The following is a 12,831-nucleotide window of genomic DNA, read 5'->3' as shown; positions in this document are numbered from 1 at the left end:
ATTTAAATAGCTTGATTCATAATTTACAGCCAGGATGAAGCCCATTTTCCTAACCCATAAGAGCTGTGGACATTGTTACATTTCACTGTTTTAGAATGTTATTTCTAGAGAAAGTGAGAAATAATTTCTAAATTACTTACATCTCTTGCTTTGTTCTATTGCTCCTTTTTGGTGTCATTAGCATCTTTGAATAATAGATGACAATATAACTGACAATAATTGTTTGTGTGTCTTTAAAATTTATTACTCTCATATGTATATTTGTTTGGTCTCACTACAATGCTATATTGCAGTTTGGCAGATATTATCTTCATTTTATGTAAGTAAAAATGGAGGTCTAAAGTGAAAAGGCAGCCAAAGGAATGGGGAAAAGCCAATGCCAAAATCAAGCAATTTAAATATTTTAATAACTTTTGTAGTGTTTTGATTGGAAAAGAGACTTATAGTAAAAATTAAGAGACCGTTTTGGTATTAGGTGTCACCAAAAAAATTATCCAAGAGTTCATTCTCACACTTTCTCTCTTTGTCCTCTTAGGTATCAATGAAACTTTACTTTATTACATATTGGCGCTTGACAAACACAGCTGTATTTAGTTTAGTATTTAGTATAAGACGCAATTCTGATCACAGAATTGGTTTCAGTAAGCCCTACTCCCATGTTATCTTTCATGGAACCTAAATAATATGCTCCTTTCAGTCAAACTTTACACTGATTTCAACATCTAACAGATTCGCCACACAGCATGGCCTCAGTAGTTAGTACCTGTTTCGTTGATTATTACAGAAACCCCTCCTGTTCAAAACATGAATTCCCAAGATATAAGGGGGGAAATGACATGGTAGAGCTTCATTTGTCCTTCCCTTGTATAGTGATTCTATTCAACTGTCTTTTCTACAATTTTCTCCTTTCTCCTCATTCAGACATACCTCTGTACCACAGTCTGACCACATTTTTAGGTAATCAGAGGTTTATGGCTCAGTTTTAAGGTTATTCTGGTCCAGTATTATAGTTTCCCAAAGATTCAGGACACCATATGACTATTTCTTTTCTTGTTAGTGTCTTTATCATAAACTGAAAGCAAAAAGGTGTTGAATTGAAATCAGACTGTGACTTCTAAAGAGCTTTCCCAAAAAGAATCGTTGAAAGATATAGTCCAAACTCTATACACACCATTAACACTAGCAGTCAAGAGTTTTATGTACTCATATCTTTAAAAACGCTTGATATCTACTCATTTACAGGAGGCTATTACTAAACAAACATTTCTTGGGCATTTTGTATGTGCTAGTTGCACTTAGCAATAAAAAGTGGAGACAACACAGAATGCTCTAATACAAGGTAACATATTATATTAAGTATTATAAAAGGCATTAGTTCAAAGTAAGTAGCTATGCTAAGAAAAACAGAGAAAATTAATTCTCTGGGAGAATCTAGGGAGGCCTTATAGGATGAGCAGCTTTTGAGCTTGGTGTTGAATGATGGTATTAGATTGTAGAGAGATGTGAATACTAAGCTAAGACATTGACTTTATTCTATAAAGGAGTCATCATTCACTTTTAAAGCCAGACAATGACAGGATCCAAAACCTTGATTCATAATTTTTAGATTATTCTTTAATTGCTTTCTGGCTCTTCCAACCATTTGATATTTACATGATGATCTTTTATTATCCCATAAAGGGACTTACCTTTCAAGTAAAAACTGGAACTTGAGGGATGCCTGGGTGGCTCAGTCGGTTGAGCATCCAACTCTTGATTTTGACTCAGGCAATGATCCCAGAGTCATGGGATTGAGACCTGTGTCAGGCTCTGCTGAGAGTAAAGACTGCTTGGGATTTTTTCTCTCTCCTTCTGTCCCTCTCACCCACTTGTGCTCTCTTTATAATATAATAAATAATATAATATAATATAATATATAATATAAATCTCTTTATATATAATTATAACTATAACTATGTATATAACTATACCATATATATAACTATATCTATAACTATATCTATAACTATATATATAACTATATGTAAACTGGAACTTGAAAATCAAAGTAACCTCAGGATGCTTTAAAAAAGCAATGCCTTCAGGGGTACCTGGATGGCTCAGTCGGTTAAGCATCTGACTTTGGCTCAGGTCATGATCTCACAGTTCATGAGTTCAAGCCCCGCATCAGGCCTGTGCTGACAGCTCAGAGCCTGGAGCCTGCTTCAGATTCTGTGTCTCCCTCTCTCTCTGCTCCTCCCCTCCTCATGTTCTGTCTCTCTTTCTTTCCTTCAAAAATAAATAAAACCATTAAAAAAAATTTTTTTAAAGAAAGCAATGCCTTCAAAAGCATTTAAAATTAGTTCCATTTAAGTAAATGGTTTTTAAAAATGGGCCTCAATAAAAGTTTTGAAAACAATAGATATATTGATCTTAAAATTTCTTGTCATCTTCATTGACCTCCACATGGAGACCTTTCACCAGTTCATTTTTCTCAGGTACTTGACACTCTTCTCAGGATGTTGTTATATTAATTACTTTATTCTTACTCGAAACATTTTCTGAACTTTTTAGGTTCCAAGTCCTATGCCAGGTGTGGAGGATAGAATAAAGAAGGTGCATGACTAGTCTTATATGATCACAGTTTTTAAGTAGGATTTTCCTAAAATGAAAATTCTTGAAGGCAAGAAACTTGTCTTATACATTTGTCTACCCCAAACAATTATGAGTTCTATGATAAGTTACCTAACTTCTCTGAGTCTCATATTGACCTTTCATAGGGTCATTTTGGGGATTAAATGAGTTAGTGTACCTAAAACTCATCATAAACACTCAAATGCTATATTTATTGCACAAAATAGATATTCTATTGAAATTTAGCGAATGAATAACTAATTTAATTGGGGCTTTTCTTTGCATTTTCCAGATTGAAAATTAACTTCTTACTTACCAAACTCACTTTATAATAAAAGACAACTCGATGATCTGATATTTCATTGATCTAAAATGCAGATATGTTGCAATCGTTGCAGAAGTTGACTTGGCTTAAAAACAGTTATGTTGTCTTCATGAAATCATACTTTGTGGCTTTATCTCCATATGTCACTTCTAAGTTCCAGCAAGAAAATAATGATGGGTAACATCACAGTAAAAGTGACTGTCTCTTCTATTCCTTATCTTATTTTCAAGAATTCTACTTGTACAGGATTTGATGCCATATGGAGATATGTTTCCTTGCTATCAGAATATGGACCTGTGGTATTGTACAAAACTCTTTTCCTCATTAAGGACATACAAAAATCTAAAAGTAAATCTTCTGATCTTTCATCCTTCACTTTTTAGCAAACCTCTGGAGACAATTGGCCACCCATCCAGTTCAGGTGTGGAAAGTGAAATGGAAGTTTTCAGAGGGCAAAGCAGAAAGGCAGAAAGTCATGTTTATAGGATTGGAGTCAAAGCCAGAGGGAGGCCAAGAACTTGTTAGTAAGATTTGATCTTCATCTTTTTACATTATGGGTTAGTCCTGGAGTCCTGGACCTCCACCCCTAACCTCTAAGAGTAGTGAGATAGCTGGTCACAGTCAACTGGTCTGTTGCTGTGGTATAAGAACTTGGAATAGCAGCAAAAGCAAGAGGCAGGAAGTGGTGTAGATTGGCAAGTCTTGCCCTTCCTCAAAGCCCGGCATCTATACAAATATGTGACTCCTTGGAAGAATAGTCTTTTTTATAGTTTTTTATTTCATTGGCACTGAAACTCATGCTCCCAGATACCTCCTCACTTGTCTTGCCATCATGCCGAAAAACTACATGGTACTTATATTCTTAACATAATGGACAGGTAGTCTGAGCAGAACATCAGATAAAGACATTTAGAACCACTCAAATTTTAAATCCAGTCAATTTGTCAGTTTAGTTTTGTTTTCCAGTAGAATTCTAAAAGTTTTAGACATGAAACTGACAAGTTCTGATGTGGGGCGCTCTCCTTGAGGAAGATAAGAACGATATCTGGATCACTAAACTGTCCATGAAGAATACTCTAAGAGTGATCACTAAGAGGGAAGAGTGTGCACAGGAAGTGATGGGAGATGCTGAAGACAAACTTCATCACTTTACCAAATTGCCCAGAGGTTTCCTCTGCTCTTTAGCTTACTGACAGAAATGATGGTGGAACTGTATTATTTTAGCACTATGGCTTCAAGCTTTTAATGGACAGTAAATAATTCTGGGATTCTTAATTTTATGAGATGGCTCATGTCTTTGTGCTATTCAGATAAAAAGATTCAATTCCAAAATAGAAATATTAAATATCTATCTCTTAAAATGAAATCCAACTAAGATTATCATTTGATTTTTCCTAATTTTGTCCATATAACCTAAGGAATATTCTAGGAAAAAAAGGCAACTCTATCTTCAACGTAAAAGCACAGATCCTTGCAATTCTAAATACTGTTATTCATTTTCTATTTTTTTTTTTGAGTCCTTAGAAGCCTTGGTTGGTTTTTGTTTGTTTTTGTTGTTTAAAACATTTTCAGAATATTCTCTAAGTGGTGAGACTTGATTAAGGCAAACTCTGCCTCCATTCTCATTGGGTTCTGGTAGATTTGATAAAAGCAAATGTTGTTATTGCAGAGAAAATTCATAGCTTAATTTCAGAAGATACAAAACTTATCACCCTTTTGACCAAGTTTTATCAAATGAAGAATGGAGCTGTAGGCTGACTTGAGAGTAACATTTATATCTGAGCTTGGATTTTTAGAGAGCCTACAGATATTGTGAGTTAAATCAAATAATTTATCTGCAGTCTGAATATTCTATTTATAAGAGTTCCAGAACATTTTTTTTCCCTGTACTCTTCTTTTCCCTTCAGAAATCCATATGGTCATGATCTCAAGAAATATAGATGGATAGACAGACATAAATATAGATAATTTTCTTTTGCATATATACTTTTTTTCCTCAAAATAGCTTGATCTGATTTAACTGGTATTGGGAGAGGGCTGAGACACTTCCCATCCCCGGACAGCTGTGAAATAATTGTTAATGTTTTGTTAAATTTGAAATATTTCCTTGTTTTCACTCTTTCTTTCAGATTGTTTGATCTTTCAACTATATCAAATATCTTGTTAGATTTAAGGTTTTAGAAAGAGCTTTTACCTCTTCCATTTTTAAACTAACATGAATCCATTTATTCAAGGGAATTTTATAGAATACAGAAGTTGAAAGAATACTTATAAAACAGCATTATGAAATAAGAGCAGGGACATTAAACTGTTAACTTTATTGATTGACTATGTAAAGCATTCTAAGCTCACTCAGAGAGAAGCACTGAGGGGCTAAGTTCATCGCAGGGCAATTAAACAGAAATTTCATGCAATGTGAACTCAGCTTTCAACACAGAATTAAAGGGCTTCACAATCATACATAGCAGCTTGCACTAAGGGTATAAAATATAGAAATACGTGCATCTGCAAAAATAAAAAAAAAAACAATATGTTTAAATTAAATCTGATATATCATTTAGAATTTTCCAACTCTGGGTCTCAGGAAGGAATTATAACATTCACAAACATAAAATACAGGTATACATAATCACCACTTTATGAGCACCTACATAAAATCATATTGCAATCTCTTCTATTAATTACCAAAATGATTATTTAGATTCCTTATTTTAAGAAAGAAGTTGATAGCAGATTTCCGAAAACAAAAACAAATACCCCCCAAACTAGACACATAGAAAAAAATCAACATGATAAGTTCTTACACATTAACACATAATTATAAGCACAGAAGGATTCTAACAACATAAGATACAGAATATATAAATATAGTAAGCTTCTCTGTCTTGATAAGAAGCTGGAAGTATTGTTTCAAAGACAACACATATCCATGAGACATTGAGATAACATGTCCAAGGGTTAAATTAAGGACTAAGCTCATAAATGGGGTAGAAACTATGCATTCCAACAATAAAGATTCTACTATAGATGATTTTTTTCCTCGTTTCTTCTTTCTATCATGACATATCCCTGTTGCATATTTTCCTGCTTTTTTTTTCTTTCCGTGTAGCCTTTCTCACTTGATATATTTGGGGGTTTACACTCTCCCTCCTCCTCTCTCCCTTTTGGTTACATGTGGTATCTGCAGATGCAGCCCACACCGTTCTCTCTATGAACATCCACTGATAGACAGGTGCAGAGATTGATCACGGCTCCGTAACAGTGCTGGAAATGGCCGCCAGTTGTGAAGAAGAATAACAACTGGCAGCCATTCTGATTGGTGCTGGCACTGAGTCTTTCTTATGAGATCCAAATGCCTTGAGAACCAAATGTTCCTGGGATTCAGGCTTTCTGCAGCCAACAAAGCTTAGGTCAAAAAGCTAATTGGCTACCTGAAACTTTACTTAGATATCTTCAAGAGAAACAAAAAGTGTTGTTTCTGCTAACTCACATATGCATATACCAAGGAGCGATGGCTAAACAGATAGATGATAAAAAGCCAATGCTTCTTTGAAAGAGCTTTTCTTTCAAGGTAGGGTGAGGAAAGGTATTTGAAATAACAATGCAAAACACATTTTCTATAGAAATCTGCACCAAACTGTTATTTCTTACATTCACCATGTAATTATGCCTTTGGTGATATAAAATCTTCTCCATTACAATTGTTTAAAGCTGAATGGGTCTAAAAAAGAAGAAAGAAAGAAAGAAAGAAAGAAAGAAAGAAAGAAAGAAAGAGAGAGAAAGAAAGAAACTCTCCTTTTTAGAGGAGAGTTAGTGTGATTCAAATAGAATCACAACTCCACTCCAATAAAACACTAAGTCCTAAGCCTTCTATATCATTGACTATGTGAATACATTGGTATTCTCTCTCCTTTGCCCCTCGCTCAAATGCCAGGGCCACTGTAGGGCACAGCACAAAGAGTGAGACGGTACTGTGGCATTCTGATTACACTGTAACAAAAACATTTTCCTAAACAGTCTTTTACTAGTGGACAGTTCAGTGAGAGAGGGAACTGGGAGGCAGAACCTCCTGGACACTGTCATTAATGAACATCCAGTCGACATTGACCTCTGTGTAGTGCTGCTCTGGACACCATACAGAGCAGTTCACAGAGGCACACCCTGCTGCTCTTTAAAGTTTACAATTGAAAACAGATGACAATAGACTAGGAAAACTGATAACAAGCCACTGTAAGATTATATGCTGAAATTAAATCATAAAGGGAACAGAAAGGAAAAAAATTAAGCATTATAATGTACAATAGATTAAGACACAGAGTTATTCTATGCCATTCGTTGGGAAGAATCTTCCTTTTTATTTAACAAGGAAAAAAAATGTGTTATCAGGAGCTAGAGCTTGAACAGGTCTTTATGTAAAGGAATCAGATGAATGATGTTGGCAAACAGTGCACTAGATGCCGGGATCATAAACTCACCATGTTAAGCATTGTATAAGGGGACAGTAGACAAACTGACATTGGCCAAATGGAGGGCATGGACTAAAGCCCTGGGGAGAAAAGAGACTATAGCTACATACCACTTGATGCAAAATTAAAGCTCAATCTTTGTTTGCTCCAGAGTTTTATTATACTGTAACATGAATGAGTATGTCTGTAGCATATGGTTATTTCGCACCTTGAAGCTAGGCAACTGTCTGGTGCTGATTTGCCATTCTGCCTCAGGGTGGCATATGTAAGGGTGGATACTCGGAATTGAATTGGACCACTCTCTTTAGCAGTGCTTCCGTGCTAGGCCACAGAAGTGAGAAGGAAAGAATATAAAAACCACAAGAGGAAAGAACATTGATTCCTTTGATTTCTTTTTTCTATTTCTATTCTTAGAGTTAATTGCAGTTTCATTAATGCTTTGTTTCTGTATATGAATAACACTAGGATCCCCTGAACTCATTTCTATTTATTTTCAGTGTGACTTGATTTGAGCTAATGTGAATTTTTATTCTGAAAAGGGAATCCTTTTCCCCAGATAACCAACCATTATGAATATTATTCAGCACATTTTAAGACAATTCAGTTTGACCAGCAACAGTACCACTCCTGAATAAACGAAACCCAAATGCATAATTGTAGGAAGCCATTTACCTAGTTAATAGTGCCTTGAACCCTATCACAGTACGAGGTCATCGTTTGTAAAAGTCTGTTTCCAAGTTCTGCGACCCCGTGAACACCAAAGCAGTCTAGACAAGAATGCTCAAAGACAGGTTAAAGGGATTCCGAAAAAAGGTTACAGAAAATATTTCACTATTTTACCTGGAAAGAGAAAATTAAAGAGAAACTGCAAAGTCCAGCCTGTATCTAATTGAGAAATATGGTTGGTTTGTACATGTAAGCATGTCAGTTTGCATGTCAGTTTACATGTAAGGGAGGACCTTACAGTAGGAATGCACTACTGAGGAGTTTGGATTTGTAACAAGGGCACTCTTTAACACTGGACTGGAGCATCTTGGTTAATGCAGAAATGCACCGGTCTGAGAAGGCAGGGGCTTGATTCAGATGGTCTCTTCCAAGCCTGTCATTAGATGGAACTTTTTGACTAACGCATGTGTAAGATGACATGAAACGATGAGGTGTTGCTGTAAATCTTTATTAGTGAAAGCACATTTATTATAAAGAACCAAGTGGGTGAATAAGTCACCCCCTTCTGACTCAAATCTGGTATTATCTCTTCTACCACAAATTCAGATTCACTTTCCTTTCATCAGAATTTTCTCGGGAAAATTCAAGGATAATAAAGAACTGTGTATTTGGTTCACTACTCATATCTTTTCTCATTATTGTGCTTCTTTCACTTGGTTAGTAGAATCTTTTTTTTATCAATATAAACAGGACTTTTTTTTTTAAGATTTCCATTTTCATAGTGTCATTACTGACAGTGACAGCTGCCTAACAGTCATGTGAAATATATAATTGCCTAAGGAAGAACATTCCACAACCAATTCTTTCCCTTTTTATATTAAAAAGAAGTTAGACAGGCTTGCTAAGCCTCAGGCTTCTGAACTTTATGTCAGTTCAGGAATTCTTTTTATTTTCCAGATATTGTATTCATATATTTTTCTGCATATATCAAATGATTTTCTCTGGAATAAGTTTAGCAATATATTTTTCTGCTTTGTCCCAGAAATCTCCTTTGGCACTTGTTCTAGATCTTTCTCTATAGCACCACTCACAGGTCCAAAAGACAGAAATAATTTACACCTCACTTAATGTGTCTCTGTTAATAGTATAAACTTCTTCTCAAATTTTAAATATTATCTAATCTGCTTTCCAAATTTTGAGTTTCAATTTAATAGAGGGTTTTAAATTAAAAAAAGATGAATTACAGCACCTATACTTTTTTTTTTCTGTTGATGTTTTATTTTCTCACTGTTTGCTAATAAGAACCATCCTTCAAGGCACACTCCCAATTACATTAACATTCCTTCACTGCCCCTCTCTGTACCCCTTTTATCTTATCAAAAAACTCTCATTCGGGACTAAAAAAAATAGCTGAACTTTTTATGAAGGCATCCTTACTTTTTTTTTCTCAAGGACACATCACTCTGATTCCTTTAACATTTTCTAATTGCTCATTTTAACAGCCCTGATCATTTTTGTTACGATCTTTTGGACCCTCTCCAAGTAATCTGTAAGTATGACATTCCTTTTTCTTTGCAAACTGGAAGGGAAAAGATATTATATCATGGCAGAGGGTGATTCCCTAAGGAATAAAATCTTGAGGAGAGTTAGAGAATCGAGGGCTGAGAAATTAATATAGGATGTGCAATTTATGTCAAACTTCATCTCAATTATAGACTTCAGGCTACTGTCACTTTAAGTTATTTTCTTTATGTCTTTGTACATTTTTCCATACTATGGCTGACTGTGAGTAAAAATGAGATAGACGGGAGTATTTCCCTTGCTCTTTCTTACCACTCTGTAAATACCACACGTCTCCAAGGCCCTGCTCTGCACCCTCCTTCATTTATTTCTTGGGGTCCTGGGAACTCGTGTCACATATACACATGAACAAATTCATGTGGCTACTCTTCATTTTCTCCACTAAGTACCAATATGCAAACATGAATATTGTCACTCCCACTGTTGCTGATTCCTGTTACCAAGAGAAAGGAGGCTACTTCAGAGCAGTGAAGCTACCGCCCTGTCTAGTTTCATGGACACTGTGCTGAGATCCCCTGACATGGCAATGCCAATGCTACCATCCGTGGCTGGTGACACTGGTTTACTGGAGCATCTGATGGCTCCAGAGTTTCTATGTAGGAGGTATCTGGACACAGGAGCTAGGGAGGAGAGGGAGCTTGGCAGAATTTGTTCTGAGGCTTTATTTGTATTTTTTATCTAAGTTTCGTGTTTCCTTGCATACTTTTAGAGGAGAGGGCCTTGACAGGCACGAGCTAACTCAGCAGCCCTCATCCAAGCCTGTTTGGGCTGTGTGCAGCTGCAGGAATATTTCAGGGCTGCTGTTAACTCCAGGACACCATATTTAGGGTTTGAGATTACCCCTCAACAGTAAGCCATTTATCAGAACTCTTTCACAAACATATATGCCTCAAAATTCACTACATTCCTAGAAAAAAAGTGTGGAAAAAAAGATGGGGACATAGGAGTCAGCACTTCATTTGCAGTGGCAAATCCTTCTTGGCAATGACACGTGGTTGTCTCCCAAGGGGTACCTCAGTAAGGACTTGCTTTTTCTGCTCCATCCTCTACTTTCATCTAAAATCTGAAGGTTGGTGGGAGCCAGGAGAGATAAAGCAGAGGGAGCAGGCTGGGGTGCTCAATTTGAGCAGAGACTTTTGTTTTTTCAGGAACGTCTGTGCAAACTAGAGAGTCACTGTGACAAATCCCCTTGTGCACCTGAGCCTAACGAGATCCCTGGAAAGAAGAGAAGTTACGTGTAATGATAGAATAAGAATACAATAGTCTTCTCTACACTAAAACATTACCAAGCAAAGAAAGACATTATGACCCAGGAGATGGAGAACAAAGGAGAAAGTACCTAAAGGGGCTTTGTGTGCTGAAAACCAACCTCTGCTTTTTAAAATGCTTTGCAGGGCGCCTGGGTGGCTCAGTTGCTTAAGGGTCGGACTCTTGACTTCAGTTCATTCAGGTCATGGTCTCGCGGTTTGTGACTTCGAACCCCACATCGGGCTCTGCGAGAAGGGCGCAAAGTCTACTTGAGATTCTCTGTCTCCTCTCTCTGCCCCTCCTACACTTTCTCTCTATCTCTCTCTCAAAAATAAATAAGCATTAAAAATAAATAAATAAAGTGCTTTGCTACTCTATTTTTTGTTTGCAATCTTGTAGTTTGTGCTTTTGTGGGTTTTTTTGTTTTATTATGAATTTTATTATCTATTAAAAATTATTGTTAATGTGTATCCTTTTAAACTATTTTCCAATATTTTATACTAAAGTAAAAAGTAGATTTTTCTCTGGAATAAAATTATGTTTTTACAATTTTGCTATTTTAGTTTGTTTTGTTCCTCAAGCTTTAAAAATTTTTACTACGTCTTCTATTATTTTACTTTTATAATAAGTTACACTTATTTTCTTTTCTGGTGTCAATTTTATTTTAATCATCTTTATTTTTTTACCTAGTTTATTTCTTTTTCATTTAGATACTTCACTTTTAAAATTATTTTTACATCTCCCTTATAGAAATCAGGGAGGAGACATGGTCCTGGAGGCAAAGAAAAAGTCACTAAAAACAGGGACACTTGAGCACTTCTGTACTCCCTTAATAGTTCCCAAATCCCTTTTAATGTTGAATCTGCTAAAACTTTAACTTGAATGACTCAAGAGACCACCAAGTTTCAAATTTCCTCCCAGGATAATGCTAATATTACCTGCACTAACAGCACATTCAAACCGCTCGAATGGTGTTGTTTTCCCAGTCCCCTTATGAAGGGAAACATTATTTAAAATCCATAGCCTCTGCCATATATGACTGTAGACATTGGGCAAAGCTCCAGGTCAGAGCTGGGCAAAGTTACACAAAACAGAGGGAGGTAAGTAAGAGATTCCTTTCAGGCAAAGGACATTAACATATTCCTAGTTTGACTTTAACAAGGATTTACACTGCCTTTATATTTTCACAAAGACACTCCGGAAGGTAGAGGCTTCTTGACAGGTACATCACAGGAAGTTATCAAGGGTGAACAAAAGCTTACATGCATTTTGGTTTTTGGCTGCTATAGACTTTTAAGGAAAAATAAAGCACCTTCTCGTCCAGAAGAAGAAACTTACATTGGTTGTAAAGGTTTGAATGTGAAAAACAAAAACAAAAAACAAACAAAAATCCAAACTAATTAAGCTTACAAAAAAAAGAAAAATCACCCTCAAGGAGGCGGTTTTGGAAAAAGCAGAAACGCCTTCAGAAGGAGGAGAGGATTCACACTCAGCCCTGGGGAACGGTAAGAGTTGAAGAGGTCTCCAAAGGTGGTGAGACCCATGCCCTGTGCCCTGACTCTTTGATGAAGTATGAAATGTTTGGGGAAAATAGCCCTAAATGCTGATGCCTTGAAAACAGCAGCTACTGGTCACTCAAGCCTGTGTTCAAAATCCAAGAGAGAACAGGATGCCATTTTGGTAGGCAAGAATACCATGAATTTGTAGAACTCGCTGTGTTGTATTTAAAAGATCATCTTGATTTGTCTTCATGGCTTAACTCATCATACTGTCTTCCTAAATTTAATGGTGCTCATCTATATTTAATTCTCTTATTTCTTTTTGTCTGAGAGAGAAAAATATCCCGTTAGTGGTACTGGAGGCATTCCTCACTAAATTTAATCCTGCTTTCCCATACTGTCCTGAATCTTTTCCCTACTGAGGACCTACATT

General features: G+C 36.1%; 1 long non-coding RNA gene across 1 annotated transcript in view; it reads left to right on the top strand.

Moving 5' to 3' along the window:
• Positions 1-11,131, top strand: part of LOC109501492 — a 104,289-nt gene extending 93,158 nt beyond the window's left edge. Inside the window, exons 5-6 of the long non-coding RNA XR_002159592.2 lie at positions 9,573-9,619; positions 10,800-11,131. This is a non-coding gene — a long non-coding RNA (uncharacterized LOC109501492). The remainder of the gene's footprint in view (positions 1-9,572; positions 9,620-10,799) is intronic.
• Positions 11,132-12,831: the final 1,700 nt, after the last annotated feature.

Source organism: Felis catus, chromosome B4, assembly GCF_018350175.1.
Source record: "Felis catus isolate Fca126 chromosome B4, F.catus_Fca126_mat1.0, whole genome shotgun sequence".
NCBI lineage: Eukaryota > Metazoa > Chordata > Mammalia > Carnivora > Felidae > Felis > Felis catus.
The sequence above is the reverse complement of the archived record's forward strand: the minus strand, read 5'-3'. Positions and strand labels throughout refer to the sequence as shown.